This window comes from Miscanthus floridulus, unplaced genomic scaffold, assembly GCF_019320115.1.
Source record: "Miscanthus floridulus cultivar M001 unplaced genomic scaffold, ASM1932011v1 fs_307_3, whole genome shotgun sequence".
In the NCBI taxonomy this organism is placed as follows: domain Eukaryota; kingdom Viridiplantae; phylum Streptophyta; class Magnoliopsida; order Poales; family Poaceae; genus Miscanthus; species Miscanthus floridulus.
In genome coordinates, this window is record NW_027096553.1 from 57,875 (window position 1) to 75,292 (window position 17,418).

The 17,418-nt window shown below is 41.5% G+C and overlaps 1 pseudogene; it reads right to left on the reverse strand.

The window, feature by feature from the left end:
• Nucleotides 1–13,755: 13,755 nt before the first annotated feature.
• On the reverse strand, nucleotides 13,756–16,809 carry LOC136531224 (uncharacterized; annotated as a pseudogene).
• Nucleotides 16,810–17,418: the final 609 nt, after the last annotated feature.

The following is a 17,418-nucleotide window of genomic DNA, read 5'->3' on the forward strand; positions in this document are numbered from 1 at the left end:
GAGAGTGGTGTTGTCAAGACTAAGAGAGCATAATTTGTATGCAAAGTTTAGTAAATGTGAGTTTTGGTTGAAGAAGGTACCTTTCCTAGGTCACGTATTATCGGAGGATGGAATTTCTGTAGACCCATCCAAAGTGCAATAAGTGATGGATTGGAAAGCTCCAACCTCAGTGCATGAAGTTTGAAGTTTTCTTGGTCTAGCTAGATACTATCATCGGTTTATCCTAGATTTCTCCAAGATATTCAAGCCTATGATGAGGTTACTTCAAAAGGATGAAAAGTTTATATGGACACTAGAGTGTGAATCAGCTTTTCACACTTTGTGAACCCTGTTAACTTCTGCTCCTATTTTAGCACAGCCTGACATTGAGAAACCGTTTGATGTATTTTGTGATGCCTCAGGTACCGGTTTAGGGTGTGTTTTAATGCAGAAAGGCCGAGTCATTGCTTATGCCTCACGCTAGTTGAGAAAGCATGAAGTCAACTATCCAACGCATGATTTAGAGCTTGCAGCAGTGGACCATGCTCTAAAAAGTTGGAGACATTTCCTGCTTGGTAATGTTTGCCACGTCTAGACTGATCACAAGAGCCTTAAGTACATTTTCACTCAACCTTAATTGAACATGAGGCAGCGCAGATGGTTAGAATTGATCAGGGATTACAACCTAGAAGTGCATTATCATCCGGGAAAGGCCAATGTGGTTGTCGATGCCTTAAGTTAGAAATATCATGGTAATTCTTTGTTGGAAGATGGTTTCAACTTATTGCATCCCGCAGTCCTACACAATATCACTGTTAGCTGTTCTCTTGAGTCAAAAATCATTGAGCTGCAAAAGACTGATGTTGGTATATTCCATATCAAAAGAAAGATGAAAGAAGAAGAAGGTAAGCATTTTCGATTGGATGAGAATGGTGTTCTGTGGTTTAAAGATCGACTAGTAGTGCCAAAAGATAGAGAGTTGAGAAACCAAATTCTAGAGGAAGCTCATTCTTCCAAGCTACCCATTCACCCGGGTAGCAGCAAGATGTACCAAGACTTGAAGACTAGATTTTGGTGGACAAAATGAAGAAAGAAATTGCGGCATACATTGCTAGATGTGATAACTGTTGCCGAGTTAAGGCCATTCATATGAAACTAGCAGGGTTACTTCAGCCACTGTGTATTCCAAGTTGGAAATGAGGAGGACATTAGTATGGATTTTATTGTTGGACTTCCAAACACCCAAAAGGGTCATGATTCTATATGGGTAATTGTTGACCGTCTCACCAAGTCTACACATTTTATTCCTGTCAATGTCAAATATCAACCTCATCAATATGCAAAGTTATACATTGAACAAATTGTTAGATTGCATGGAGTACCTAAGAGTATTATATCTGATCGAGGGCCCCAATTTATTAATCATTTTTGGGAGCACCTGCATAAGTACTTAGGTACCACATTGATTCATAGCTCTGCTTATCACCCCCAAATAGCAGGTCAAACTGAACGTGTGAATCAGATCTTGGAAGATATGTTGAGAGCATGTGTGATTTCTTCCAAGGGTTCATGGGAGGATTGGTTACCTTTGGTTGAATTCTCCTACAATAATAGTTAGCAAGAGAGCATCAAGATGGCTCCGTTTGAAGCTTTATATGGTTGTAAGTGTAGGACCCTTCTGAATTGGATTGAGCCTGGTGAAAGAAGGTATTATGGGATTGATTTTGTCAAAGAAGCTGAAGAGCGAGTTCAAATCATTTAGCAACATATAGCAACTGCTCAATCAAGACAAAAGAGTTATGCAGATAAGAGAAGTCCTATTGTGTTCCCAATGGGAGAGTATGTGTATCTGAAGGTATCCCCAATGAGGAAAGTACAAAGGTTTGGAGTGAAGTGAAAACTTGCTCCTAGGTATATCGGTCCATATCAGATCATTGCACAAAAAGGACCAGAAGCCTACAAACTCCAATTACCTCCGAATATGAAAGCTATATTCGATGTTTTCCATGTCTCCCAACTCAAGAAATATCTTTGTGTGCCCGAAGAAGCTATTGAACCCACTAGTATCAAGATTCAGTCGGATTTGACCTATGAAGAAAGACCTATTCGAGTGCTTGAAGAAATGGAAAGAGTAACCCATAGCAAAGTCATTAAGTTTCACAAGGTGATTTGGAATAATCATAGTGAGCAGGACGCTACGTGGGAATGTGAGGATTATCTTCGTGAGGTTTATCCGGGTTTCTACGAGGAATGGTAGGTCGTACTAATCTCGGGGTGAGATTCCTTTTACGGGGGAAGGGCTGTAACACCCTAGGTGTTAAGCATGCATTTAGCTTTGTCATTGCATGAGCACAAGCATCATTGATCATTCATGAGCATGAGCATATCAAGTATTATCTCTATGTTGGCTTATATTGCATGTGTTGTTACTTAAATGTCTTACATATGCTAGGGTTTACATGTAACCAATGTAGAAAATGATTGTGGAACCCTAGGAATACCTTTAACATGTTTAGAATATCATAAGGAACAGCTTTGGTATTCATGACTAAGGCTAGTTTGGTCTCTAAGTCATAGTTATTGTTAAGTCATCAATTTCAAGTTGTATGTTTGACTGGAGTTGAACATCACTTTAGAAACTTTGCATGGCTGTGCACCCTAAAACAAAGTTGTAGAACTCAAGTAGTGTAACAACTTTTATTTTTGGGTCATAGGCTAGTTCAGCTCCTAACATGCTTGAATTTGGATCACAAGAATCAACATTGTGCTGTTTTTGGAACTTGGAAATTTTTTGAAATCCTAACTGAGTTAATAGTTTGTTGTGGCTGACTTTGTGATGAATTAACTCCATAACCGTTGTGAATTAGGAGATGGTTTCTGAAGCAATGTTGTAGCCCGTACATAGCTCTACAAATGTTGTTTTTGCATCGTGCACTAAATCGCCGTGGTTTAGGAGCTTAGAGGCATCGAAGTCGCGCTGTCAGACCTGAGATCGGGCTCTGATGGCCGTTGCATCGCGCCGTGTCGTGGCCGACCGAGGACAGCACCTGGCCACCGTGTGGCTGCCACTGGCTGGCGTCAGGCCCCCACCGCAACGTGTTGGCGTGCGCTTAAGGAGAACCCACGCGTCTCATTTCACTCACTCCAGCATGCTCCCTCCCTCTCCACTGCTCTTTCTTGCTCTCACCGCAGAGCTTCCCTCGCCGGCGTGCAACCGCACCACTCTACTGTCGCCTAGCGCCCACGCCACCACACCATTGCCATCTCCATCTTGCTAGCAGCTACGTCATCTTCCTCTCTACCTCCTTGACACAACCGCAGGGCCGGACAAGCTACGATGAGGGTGAAATCACCATTCTTGCCTCGTCGGAAACCTCGGCTTCCATGGCCGCCTTCACGGCGAGCTCGCCGCCGCTTGGCTCGCATGTGCATTCCTTCTTCTTCCTCATGTTAGGGCTTGGTTAGGATGTGTACTAGCTCATGGCCTGACGTTACCGTGAACAGTAGCCTCACCGGTGTGGAACACGATGGTCCGCGCCGCCGTGCCACCACGCACGTGGATGGATCTCGTCGGAGCATCTCGCCTAGCCTAGGTAGTCTCAATAGAGTTGATTGGTCACCGCGGAGCTCATGTGCTTCTTGTCGGGCATCACCATGGCCAGCAACAGCCAGCGTACCACCGCGCAGCACCGTCGTGCCACCATGGGCGGCGACGAGGTAGCTCCGGTGCGTCCGCGCTGCCACCAAGGGTATCAATCGACGCGGGTGAACGTGTAGAATACGACGGTGAGGTTGGTTTGGCCGGAGAGCTCACCGTCGGTGAGATAGCGCTGGTCAATCGCCGTCCCCTGTTTCGGTTCACTGATGGGTGGACCCCGCTGACCCATGGGTCCCTGATGTCAGTGACTAAAAGTTAGGGTTCTAGATTATTCTTTCCAGATTTCTGTACTAACTTTGAAAAATCATAAGTTGAGTTGTAGATGTCCAATTTTGGTGAACCAAATTTTGTTGGGTTCCTCATGAAGTGTAGTATTTTGTACAAATATGAAATGTACAGTTTATGGTATTTTTCAAGGTGATTAAAATGTATCTAGATAAGTGCTTTTTGAATGCTTGCAATTTTGTAAAATGGATAACTTGAGCTAGAAAAGCGTTAAAATTGTAAATCCAATTTTTCTGGTCTTGTGTTGACATGCTCTAGCTAGGAAAAATAATATACTTGCAGTAAACTTGTTTGGAGTAGGGTCTTTCTATTTATCTATTAATAAATGGTATTTTCTGAGGAAAATTATAGGGATAAGAATAAGTAACATATTGCCATGCAAATTTTTGTACAGTATTATGGCACTAATATGAAGCTAAGAAAAATATAAAATCTATTGTTTGACACTTTTCTACAGGGTTAACTATTTTCACAAAAATAAACCTCGCTAGCTTATCATTTTTGTAGAGAATGTTATGCATGTTCAAATGGTATAAAAATTTTACAGTAGCCTATTGGGAGCACTTGGAAGCCACTGTAATTTTCGGATAATTGATTGTGCACATTTGGTATATGTTTATTATTTCCCTTAATTATCTAATTAAATTTATAAAGGCATTTAAATAAATGAATTGGGCTTGACCATTATGTTTTCTAGAGTGTATTTGATATTCTTGAACTGTTGGTATATTTAGTGATGCCCAATTTTGAATGCTTGTATGCAGTAAAAATATTATTGCTCTATAATTCAATTTAGAGTTGTTTTAGGACAGATTCTGTTGTTGGGTTTGTTGCATAGTCAAAATGAAGTTTACTGTAAAAATGGTTAATAACAAAGTTGTAGAGCACTTCTTCATCTATCATGTGTTAAAATTTCAGGGCAATAGACCAAATAGTTTAGGAGTTATAGCTGTTTAAATTTGATCACCCGAAATGCTTGTTCTCTGGAATTTCTAGAGAGAACTGGATAGATTGCCTGTTTTGGTTAGGATAGAGTTTGCATTAGCTTTTGGTGATTAAATAAGAGTTGTAGGAAATTTTATAGTCTTTCCATAAAGTCTAATATCAAAGCATTTGGATAAATATAACTTCAGTTATGATGTAAAATTGTAACTGATATATGTAGCTATGAAATTGTCTTGTGATGAATATTGTAGGTAGATAGAAAAGAGATATGCGCCTACTAAGTAAACATGGAGTTAGCATTGTTATCATTGTGTAACTTAACATCATTATCGCAGCATGTACATTCCCATGCCACATCATCCATGATCCTTCTTATGCATTCGTGGAACTTACTTATGCATATGCATGCAATAGGTGCAACCAAGGAAATCACGTTGGTGGAGCTCGACGATGATCCACAAGAGGAGAACCAGGAAGCTCAGCACCAAGAAGCCCTAGGCAAAGGCGAGCCTGAAGTTGATCGTCTCCCGGAGTGCCCTGATCATCAGGCAGCCACGTTCGTGAAAGGCAAGCCCCGGAGCATTATAAGTCTTCCTATTTTATTAATGTCACCTAATGTTACTCGTATTGATGCATTACGTGACAGGAGTTGTTTGGAAACACTTGCTGCATATTACCTTTCCTTGACCAAAAATATCTACCATGAATCCTATTTAAATCCAGGAATGCTTATTATGCTTAGCTATGCTTAGACCGGTAGAAGTTGGGTGATTTCCTGTCACCTGCGAGCTATAGGTGATAACTTGATCACGGTTGGCTATATTGTGCTATCATGGAACATAACCTATTGTTGAATAATTGGATATCGGGCGGAGACTTGTGTTGTGGCAATCGTAGTGATTCCGTATGTGTCATTTAAGGACTGGTCGTTGGAGGTCATCTTGTCTTGTTGAACGCATGCCTCTCACATAGTTGGCCAGATAAGTCGTTCCGACCGTGAAGTCGAGTAGCTCAACTTAGGTCGTGGACTCGAGCAGTTAAAGTGCGCACCCTGGAGGCAGTAAGGATGTGTAGAGAGCCAATGGCGTAAGCCCAAGGGTGAGTTAGAGTCCCGAGCCTCCTGGCAGATTGGTTGTATCTTTGAGGGTGCGGCGCTGGTCTTACCCACGATTGTACTTGAGTTGTCCCAAAGGTGACCTAATGCAACCCTGACGCGGGAAGTATGGGTGTGTGTTTGGAATAATTTCCCACTGGGTAGGAATCGTTTTGAATCACCATCTCTCCCGGATAGTGAGAACTTGACAGGAGTATGCTTCATCGTAGTAATTGATGGAAGTGTTGGTTATGAGATTATGAATGAACTCAACTGGATATGGTTATTATTGTGATGACTTAAATGGTACCAACATGTTTATCATAGGATAGTTGCTAATCTAGTATGAAATAGGATTAATAACTGGTGATTCACAATTTAAGAGATATTGGACAACTTATGCTTTTTATGCAAATAATGTCTACTAGATCTACTGATAAAGCCTTGCATACTCCTTGGTGTCTTAGTATATTAGTTGGACGGGTAAGTCTAGCTGAGTACCTTCTCATACTTAGGGTTTTATTCCCACTGTTGCAGATAATGTTATGTACCACGGCTACTGCAAGAACTGCCTTGCTCCTGCAGTGGACGAGGAGTAGGACCATGGGCATGGGCATTCTGTATATCATCTCACCTTGTGCTTTTGTTGGTTATGACTATGAGAACTGGCTCTGTATTTGAACTACTGTTAATGTTATTCTAAACTATGTTGCTTCCGCTACTTTTAAACTTGTTTTGTAATAATTACTTGAACTCTGATGTATGAGAAATATTTGTGAACTATGATGTAACATGTGACTAGTTGTGTTGAATCATTATGATCTTGGTTTATATGTTGGTTGTTTGAGATCCTTCGCCATTTCATCGGACTACCGGGTTTATATGGGCTCAAGTGTGATGGTTTGATTGCTTCGGTGATTGCTATTATACTTGTGTTCTTATAAATTGGACGGTTCTATGACAGATACTTGAGTGGAAGTGGGAAGAAGTTGGTATGGATTTCATAGTTGGATTACCCCGCACACAGAGATGTTATGATTTGATATGGGCAATAGTGGATCGGCTTACTAAAGTTGCTCACTTTCTACCGGTCAATACTACCTACACGGGAGCAAGGCTAGCAGAGTTGTACATGGAAAGGATAGTGTGCCTGCATGGAGTCCCAAAGAAGATCATGTCTGATAGAGGTACTCAGTTTACATTGCAATTCTGGTAGAAGGTTAGATAGATCTTTGGGGACAAAGTTGAATTTCAGTTCTGCTTATCATCCCCAAACTGATGGACAAACGGAAAAGATAAATCAGATCTTGGAAGACATGTTGAGAGCAGGTGCATTGTAGTATGGTACTAGCTGGGATAAGAGTTTGCCATATGCTAAGTTTTCATACAACAACAGTCACCACAAGAGTCTCAAGATGGCACCTTTTGAGGCTTTGTATGGGCGTAAGTGTAGAACACCTTTTGTTTTGGAATCAAATGCGTGAAAGTCAAGTATTTGGACCAGATGTTCTTAGAGATTCATAGGAGCAAGTGTGGATAATTAGAGATAACTTGAGAGTGGCATGGTCTCAATAGAAGAGTTATGCTGACACTCGGAGGAGAGAATTGAATTTTGATGTAGGGGATTATATTTACCTAAAGGTGTCACCGATGAGAAGTGTGAAGAGATTCAATATGAAGGGAAAGTTAGTACCAAGGCATGGAGAAATGGCCTATCAGTTGGAACTGCCTGAGAGGTTGTCAGGTGTGCACGATGTGTTCCATGTGTCTCAACTAAAGAAGTGCTTGCATGTACCAAAAGAGTAGATACCTTTAGAAGAGCTTGTTGTTAAGGAGGATCTCACATATGAGGAATACATGGTAAGGATGTTGGGGACAGCAGAAAGGGTTAGAAGGAGCCGAGTTATAAAGATGTGCAAGGTACAGTGGAATCGGTACACAGAGGATGAGGCTACTTCGGAAAGAGAAGAGGATCTGAGGAAAGCATACCCATAGTTGTTTGAGTAAGTACCATCCAATCTCAAGGACAATATTCTTTTAAGGGGGTAGAATTGTAATACCCTAAAATTTGTATCATTTCAAAATAGGTAAAATTGATTTATTTATGCATTTTTGTGAGCATTCAAACTTAGGGAAATAATAATTTTATGAAATTAAAATCAACTATAAGGATAGATACATGTTGCTGCACTTTTATTTTTGAGATGACTGGTTTTGACTCAAAACTGAAATGGTTTCAAAACTCTATTTGAAAATGGTTTTGGAAAATCACCACTGAAAATAAAAAGGCAAAGGGATTTTTCCCTTTCCCTACTCTCTCTTTTGGCCTAGTGGCCCAGCCACCCAGCCTGGCCTACCTCCATCCCTTCCCCTCTTTCATAGGCCCATGTGGCTGAGCTGGCCCAACTGGGGCTCAGGCCCAACGCTAACGCGCCTCAGCTCCCTCTCTCTTCCTCTATTCGGCTGACCATCTGGACCCACACCCTGTTTCACCGATATGTGGGGCCCACCTATTGGCGCTTCCAACTACCTCACGCCGTTCTCAACTGGATTGGTACCGAGCGGGATGGAAGTGCATCCAGGTTCATCCCGCCGCCTCGCCATTGGATTTCGTGGACATTTTGGGGGCACATGCTACTCTAGAAAACCCAATAAAATCCACTGCCCCCCCCCCCCTTGCACTCCCTTTTCCTATCTACCAACCACCACTGCCTCCCCCGAGCACGTAGTGCCACCGTAAAGCCCTCGCTCGCCGCCGCCGACTTCGCAACTTGTTGACAAGGTCTGTGATGTGGCAACGAAGCTGAGAATGCATTTCGTTTTCTATTTTTCACTTTTGGTTGCTCTCACATCGATGCTAAACCCTTGCAGGAGCTTGCCATCAGCCATTCCTAACCGCCCGCAGTCTCCGATTCGCCTTTGTTCTCGTTTTTCATCTGTGGTGAGATCCATATCCCCTCCTCTTTTTTCTCTTGTCATTTCTGAGTTGAATCATGCCTCTAGGGCCGATTTCACGTGCGTCGGTGAGCCTTCCTCACCGCCAGCCATGTCTATCACCGCGCTGGTCCTTTCTCTAGCTGTGGTCAACCCTGGGATGAGTTCGCCTTCATCCCCGCTCTCATCCCGTGCCCTTGGTTTGTTTCACCGTGGCCCGTAGCGCATCATATCATGAACTCTAGCAAGGTTTGGCCACCGGCCCTGGCCACCACCGTGCCTGGCCATTGTTCTGGTCGGCTGCTCATTCCTCCTCTCCCTTCTCTGATCTAATCCGGCCATCCAACCTCCATCCAATGGACTAGATTGGCCTGTACACCTTCGTCGTGGAAAAATTGTTAAAGAGCCCCTTGGATTCTTCATATTTATACTCATAGTCCTCGATAGATTCAAAATCTTGTTTTTGATTTATTTTAATCTGAAAATAGTTTGCTGTAATTACAAAACTGCCATCCAGAGCCCATTTTCATCATATCTTAACCATTTTAGATCCGATTTGAGTGCAATTTGTGTTGATGTGATAGTAGCATCATGTAGAATAGATTTATAAGATTTTCAAAAAAATTTATCACTGTTTGTGTATTGTCCAAATTATAGTCTTTGTTTGTTTTGCATGATTGCCGCTGGATGCTTGTATGTTGTCGTTTGATCGAGTATAGACGGTGAGCCGTATGTTGGTGATCAAGGGCAGAACTTTGTCGACGACCAAGACTAGCAGGAGTTCTTTGAGCAAGGCAAGTATAGCATGGGATCTCCTTGTTGTCCTATTCACAATTTAATTATTTTGTCATGTGCATGTGTCTAATTTGATAGCTGTAAGGACCTCCTAGTTATTTGTTACCTTGTACCTTGATTACCGATGGGTTATACTTGCATATGGGTAGTTGCTAGTGCTCAATATAATTATACCTGATCTAAACAGTGACTAATGGTTATAAGCAACAAATGCTAAGACTTGCTTTTTAGCAACTTGGACATAGGGTGAAAGAGCTCTTGTTTTTCACCATGATGCTCTTTTTAGCAAAAGATGGGACATACAGTACAACCGGGAGTGCCACATGGCTCTAGCTTTAGCTCAGTAGTAGGACCTTTTCTAGCTTGTTAGTGGTTACCTGAAAGGGCGCAAAAGGGGTGTGACCGAGTCGGGCATAGGATGGCCCCTGATGTTATATGTACTTCTATGCGAGTGTGCTATAGTGTTAGGGGGTCTATGTTTGCGGGCCACAGAAGCCTAGCGGCTACTAGCGTGTTAGGGAAACCTTCAAAAGGCTTTATAGTGAACCATGCCGACCTTCTTTGGTAGTGGGTCGAGAGATTAGCTACCTCAGACGAAAGGGTAAATCATGGCTCACGGTGAAAGTGTACAAACTTTGCAGAGTATTAAAACTGTTATAATAGCAATGCTCACAGACACGAGCGGCCCAGAAAACTCACAGAATAGAGGATTATTATTGTTGAAGATTAATTCTGTGATAAAATGTTGCTTATTATGATCATGTGGTATAATTGGGGCTTAAGCACAACTAAATGCTAAATAAGTGTTAAAATTTAAGACTTAATAAAAATGCTAACCGTAGTACAACTAGCGTCAGCCTTTTGAGCTTCATAAACCCATGTTATTCTTGTTAAGTACGAGATGTACTTATGCTTGTCTATTTTCATTATTTGGGTAAAAAATCCCGGATAGGTAACAAATGACAATGGTTATGAGAATTTTCCTGAAGATTACTAGACTTGTGGTTCACCAGTCGACGTCCCTGTGGAGTTTGGAGGCTCTCATGGAGAGTAGTTATCTAGTTCTTCCACTTTTGTCGTAGACTTGATACTATTGTAATGAGATATTATTCGTGATGTAATAAACACTTATGATGATACTTTGTAATTTGTTAGTTTATGTATGCGACTGATCTCTAGGCGTACATAAGGTTTATGCATTAGCTCACCAACACCCTCACAATCACCAATATTAGAAGAAAAGATGAGAACAGAGCACATAGTGAGCACAAACACCTGCACCGAAACTCTGAAAGTGTCCAACCTTGAAGTGAGTTCCTTCTATTACATTGCATAGTATGTATACATGATTTATAGTACCTATACAAGGTACACTAAAGTATGGCTAACCTCAGCCCAACTACTCCCTACATGACAGATGTATGCCACTAACATATTGGCTGATTGCTATACTTCTAATAGTACAAAAGGTACAGCAGGAGCTGACCACAATGCCAACCCCCACACTGGAACAAAAGACAAATCAAGGGAAACAGATTATCTTACATCGTATACAAGAAGGTTGAAATTGGAACTAAGATTCAAATATACTAACAGTATTAACAGCTAGAACAAGAGAACATGAAAAAATGAATTAAATAGCAAGTAATTGAAGAAAAAAGAGGCTTACTCTTTTTCAGCTTCTGCATAGTCTCCTCCAAATCAACATGATTGCATTGGAAATAAAAAATTTTAATTAGAAAATAGTGGTAAAGAACAAAGAATAGACTAATCTATAATTTATAAACACAATAATCAAAGTTAACACTTACATCTTCAAAAAACAGGTGCAACAACTTTCAATCCTTCATATTTCAATGAGGTAGGAACAGAAGCATTGGCAGAAGCCTGAGAGAGAAAAAAATATGATAACATTAAAATAGAATCTGGTGAAAAATATATAAAGGCATATAAAAACAACAAACAAACAATCAAACACCAACTGACCTTATGATTGTTAGGAACATGCAAACTCTGAGACAATTTGGGAACACAACCTGGAAAACTTAAAAATTAAAATTGAAACTTCAGGAAAACAGAAAATTAAGATAAACTAAATTAAAAGCTAGAGTAACAACAATCACCTTTGACATCAGATACATTAAGAGGCTCACTTTTAGCTTCTTCTGGGGCGGGATCAGAAATAACAGCAGCAACATTCTGTGGACTTGCATCAACAGATGAAGGATCAGCATCATCAACAGTAGGATTAGTCTGAGCAATAGCTTTCATAAAATCCAAGACTAAGTCCTTTGTTCTCACATCAAACTACACACATGTCGCATCAGCTTGGCAAACATATCTTTGAACTCTTTCGAAACATTGCCGAGAGAAGTAACATCCATGTTCAAGGACACACCACAATTAAAGGCATGCTCGTTAATCAACCTTGATATTTTTAGCATCAAACTTAAAAGAAGTTTGCAACCATAAACAGCTTCCATCTTTTCACAAAATCCAACATCAAGTTCATCAGCAAAACCAACTATTTGAAGACGAGCACACTGTCCGGAAAAAGTTAATAATCAAATAATATCTTATTTAGATTTAATCAAAACGCACAATGCAAATAAGAAACCTAACCTTGTAGTAGCAAGTTCTCTCAAAGTCAAGCAATGGTCGTATAACCATAAACCCTAGGAGATTTCAGGTCAAGGTTAGAATAAAACTGAATCATGTTTTCCTTCCAAACTGAAATTCGCGGAATAGAGTCTGGAACTTGTCGTTCTCCCTCCATCTTCTTCTGCTTCTCGAATCGCAGCTTCTCGAGCTGTGCCACGCCGGCCGAGGCTACGCTGCAGGATCTTCTTGGGCTTACTCTTCTTCAACGCCCACGCAACGCCGGTGCCAGCGTTGTTGCCAAGCATGCAAACACATGTAAAAGTCAACATCCATTTATTGGAAATCAAAACCTGTACAAAAAAATGTCAACATCCATATCCATAGTAATCAATCCATGTGAAAATGCAAACCGGTGACTTAGTAGATCAGAATTAGACAACCATTTTTTAGCGGAATTGGGCATTCTGCCATTTCATTTAGTAGATGGGAAATCCAATGCCACGTGACTTACCGGCGAGGTGCGACAAGCTAGGGCGGCCACGGCGCGCGATGGCGAGGACACAGATTGGAATTGGAAGCGGGCGGTCAATGGCGAGGGCAGTCGTGGTGCGTTGGGGTCGCCGTGCTGCCCTGGGCCACGTGGCTCGCGGCATCCAGAAGTGCGACGACGCTCATCGATGTTCGTTGTAGCTCCTATGGCAGCTGTTCGGCGAAGTCGTGGACGGTGGTGATGCAGTGGGGTCAGGATGGTCTGGCGGCTCGACGTCGAGGAGTAGGTGGCGAAGAAGAGCCAGAGGGGCGAGAGGTGGAGACAGCGGATCTCTGGCGGCGGCGGCCGGCTTGGCTAGGTGCTAGTGCAGTACGGCTGGGAAAGGGGTGGCACGGGGACGTGGGCGCCTCCACGATTCGTTGCCCTAGCGCGGGAAGATGGGTAGAAGTCGACGGTGCTGGCGTTGCCGACGGTGGCGCACGCGCGAGGAGGATGGTGGTGAGGCAGCGCGACGGCGGAAAGCGGAAGAGGAGATGAGGGCAGGTACGAGGGTGGCATGAGGCCGAGGGTTGTGGCCTGCGGGATTTGGAACAGAGGAAATTGGGGTTTCCTTCCTTTTGGAGGGCTGGGTAAACACGGTATTGACTATTGAGGTAGGAGAGAAGCGCCCCCATGCATGCGTGGTGCATGTCCTCCCTGGTTCCCTTCATGCACGGTGATCAATAGTTTGTTTTAGTCCCTCCCGGCAACTAGATTTTTGTCTATACACTTACAAGGTTTTATAGCTATACTAGGTAGCATGCCCGTGCATTGCTACGGGATAGCTAACAATTTACACTAAAAACACACGGATCACACGATAAGATAACAATACTATAAAAATTAAATATCAACGTTAAAGTTACAGTTAATCCAAAAAGCAAAGTTTGTGAAATTAACAGTCACGGAGAGCACGGCGTCACAGGCTTACAAACTCTAGTTTATAGACCTTTCCGTGATGCACCTAAGATGTTTTATATCGACATGAAGAAATCTCCGATATACATTTCTTTCGTGCGCCAATAAATCCACGAATAAGTTCCGCCGCATCTTCATACCATCCTATACATAGGCTTGAGTATATATGTCAATATTAGTGCCTATCGCATGGGTAATATTGTGTCTCTTGAAAAATTTTCCACAAAAACTTAAAACAAAGTGTTATACTCACCGTATAAATATGTGTAGCTTTTGGTCTATTCCACGTAGACATATACTGTAGAATAAGATATCCACTTGAGTGTTTGTTGCAAAATTCATGATCAGCGATATATAGAAATAGTTAAATCGTAGGTATTATTATTGCAAGCCATAATGACTCTGAGTTAGTTACCCATCTATGTCCTCTGCAATGTTTCATTCCCGTCTAAATTTCCATTTGAAGACATCCTCATTCCATTCAGGAATATGTACATTCACTGCGTCCGTATACTGCAAGGTAAATCCAAGAGTGTACCTGGTATACATCAACGCTAGTGTGTCTTTACACTAGTCTTCAATAGGTCTAGGATCAATCATGATAAGCATCTTCTTCTTCTGATCGAAAACATAAAGCATATATTTTCGAACGTGCAGCCATGGCAAAAGAAACTGCAAACATGGTAGCGTTTAGAATAGTATATAGGAAATAAGTAATAAAAGCAGGAGCAAGCCACTTACGTATCTACATTGTGCTAAGTTGTATTCCATATCCTCACATACACCAATCGCAGTAGCCATTTCTTTCTTAGTGTGTTTTTTACGGTATTCTGGCATTTTTGTTAAAGCACACATTTTCTAGAAGAGAAAGATATCGAGAGTCAAGATTAGTATAACTTGGCCTACTTTATACAATTAGGAGAACAACAAATAAGACAATATAATATAGCACGATAAGAATTTTAAAAATGTGCTTACACACAGGTCCATGTGATGCTTCATAATACTATTGTATTTTTTCATTGTATTGTACTCTCGAGCTGCCTAAAAACGGACACCTAAGGTCAAACAGTTCTCAAAGATGTCTTGATTGTTCATTAACAACTCTTGTAGGCCCTTGACACTTAGGGCAATCATGGAGGGATGAAAATCTTTAACCCAAGGCTTCTTGCAAAGCATTAAACACAAATGATGGTTTTCGTCATATAAGATAGCACACTATTATTAGTAAATAAAGCAATTAAAATAAGCATGCAGCTTACTTCAACGTCGCTTCATCCTGAATTGCCATGATAAAATCACATAGTAACTCAGTCATCTCTTCCTTGTTCATTGGCATGTCTTTCATGGCCTCAAATGCCCAAAACTCATCAGGGTCTTGGTTGGCATGGACTTGTGGGGATTTATTCTGAGTTTGTATGCGTTGAGGGGTGCACGTTTGAACCACTAAGCATTTGTCCTCCTCATAATGTTTTCTCTTTTTCGTGGACACTTGATCAGTCATCTTTGGATTCTCTATTATGGCACAGTCGCTTGGGCTTCTAATATTTTTATCCCTATCAAGATATGGAGCACACTTTCGTTTGTTTAACTCTGACGATAGCAAGATCGCCGCAAGCTTCAATCTAAATTCTTTCATATCATCTTGCATGATAGTATGAACCTAATTAATTATTAATTAAAAACCCATAGCTAGTGCACACTCATAACTTGTGGAAAGATGCATAGTTTACCTAATTGAACTCATCTGACAAATCGTTCCCAGTCCAATACTCCATAAAGTTTATTAAGAATAAACCGCATGAAAAACTACATACAACATTAATAGAGGTTTAGGCTCACATTAGATAAAAACACAAATACACATAAAATTCAACTTATCTGACTTGCCATTATTTCTGACATACCCATCTATTTGTAATAATTTGCCATGGAAAATCTCCCTAACCGGCCAGGTATCAACCTCAACATCTAGCCATTTGTGCTCTTTCGGGCCTGTCTCCTCCAATATGAAATCTATCTATTTCCGCAACCCACCTCGCTATTTGTTCATAGAAGAACGAATCAATCAACATTTTTAAAATATAAAATGTGTACAAATAGCTGTGTCAGGAAATACCCACAATTTTATTGAGGTCAGCACGTCCAAACACCTCGCCCAAAGAGTCTAGCACCTGAACCTCACATTTGTTGGTGTTTATAAAAGCAAGGTACCGATGTGTATTTGTAACATTTATTGGAAGGAACACCTATCAAATCAAATAATAAACATTTTGCTAGGCATAAAAAATTGATAATGAAAGACCAATAGATCATTTAAAAAAATTGCTACCAGTCATGCTTCAAGTAAGCTAGCACCCTTTGAACTAAACCAGGATGCTGTGAAGTGCCACGGTTAGGGTAATTGGCTTCAATGGTCTCATCCTTTTCTCCATCCCGCTTCATGATTGCAACTAAGAACGTAGTTTCAAGATAGACTGTACCTCCTGGCTTCTTTTTCAAACCCTCCTGGACCTTCAGCAGTTTAATATAAGCATCTATGACCTGCATACATTTCGCCATTAGAGAGAAAGGGCATTGAAGTTGGCAATGTTTGATTGAGTATTATGACTTGCATCTGTTACCTCGTCAGACAAGTATTCATATGGCTGAAAAAGACATTCCATGTGGTTTCTCGACACCAGAATATCATCTATGAGCACAAGCTCCTCATTCCCAGGTGAAGATGGAATTTTTTTGACAGATTCAATTATGGCTCTATCAGTATCGGTACAAACATAATCTGAAAAAAGGATCAAATTAAAGTATACAACAATAGTTAGCAGTTTTTCTAGGTTAATCTATCAAAGAGAAAATATCAATACCTTCTGGGACAACCGATAAAAACATAGATTTTTGGGGTTTATTTTATACAATTATGATTTCCAAATGTCCTTTTTCTTCCGTCGGATCTACCCCAGAAGTTGATAGGGCCTTTTCATCATGGGCCATGCTAAAGCCCTGGTCAACTAGTAGAGCTTCGTGGGTAACTTCTGTACTCTTGCTTTCTTGCAACCATCTAGAATCATCCATAGGCTCACTGGAATTTTTTGTTTGTACAATATCTTCTAAGGGGCCTTGTCGACAAAAGATGCCTGGCAGTCCACCGAGGGGTATCCCACAATGGTAGATTTGTCGTAGAGGTGAGCGAGATCAATAGGGAGATGGTAATACAAGCACCAAGACATAAGATTTAGACAGGTTCGGCCATTAGTATGATGTAATACCTACATCCTGTGTTCTGATGTATTGCATTGAGATGTATTGATCTGTCCACTTGGGGACCCCTGCCTCTCCTTATATACTCTAGAGGGGTAGGGTTACAAGGAAAGTATCCTATTTGGTACTATACAATAGCCTGCGGTGCACGCTGAGCAACGCCATGCACGCCTTGATCTTGTGGACCGGGACACCTCTGATGGTGTGGCCCATGTCTTGTCTTGTGGATACCAGGGGCCATACCCCCACAGCTAGTCCTCGAGCCTAACAGTAGGTGACGTAGTCACGTGGTGCCAGGGTCAGAAAGTAGAAGACTAGCCGAGTAGGCAGCCAGTCCCTGGGCGTAGCCTCGAGATAAGAAAAGCGCACATTCACCGCAAGGTGAAGTGTGCCCACTTAGTCCCCGAGCCTGTTGGAAGATGA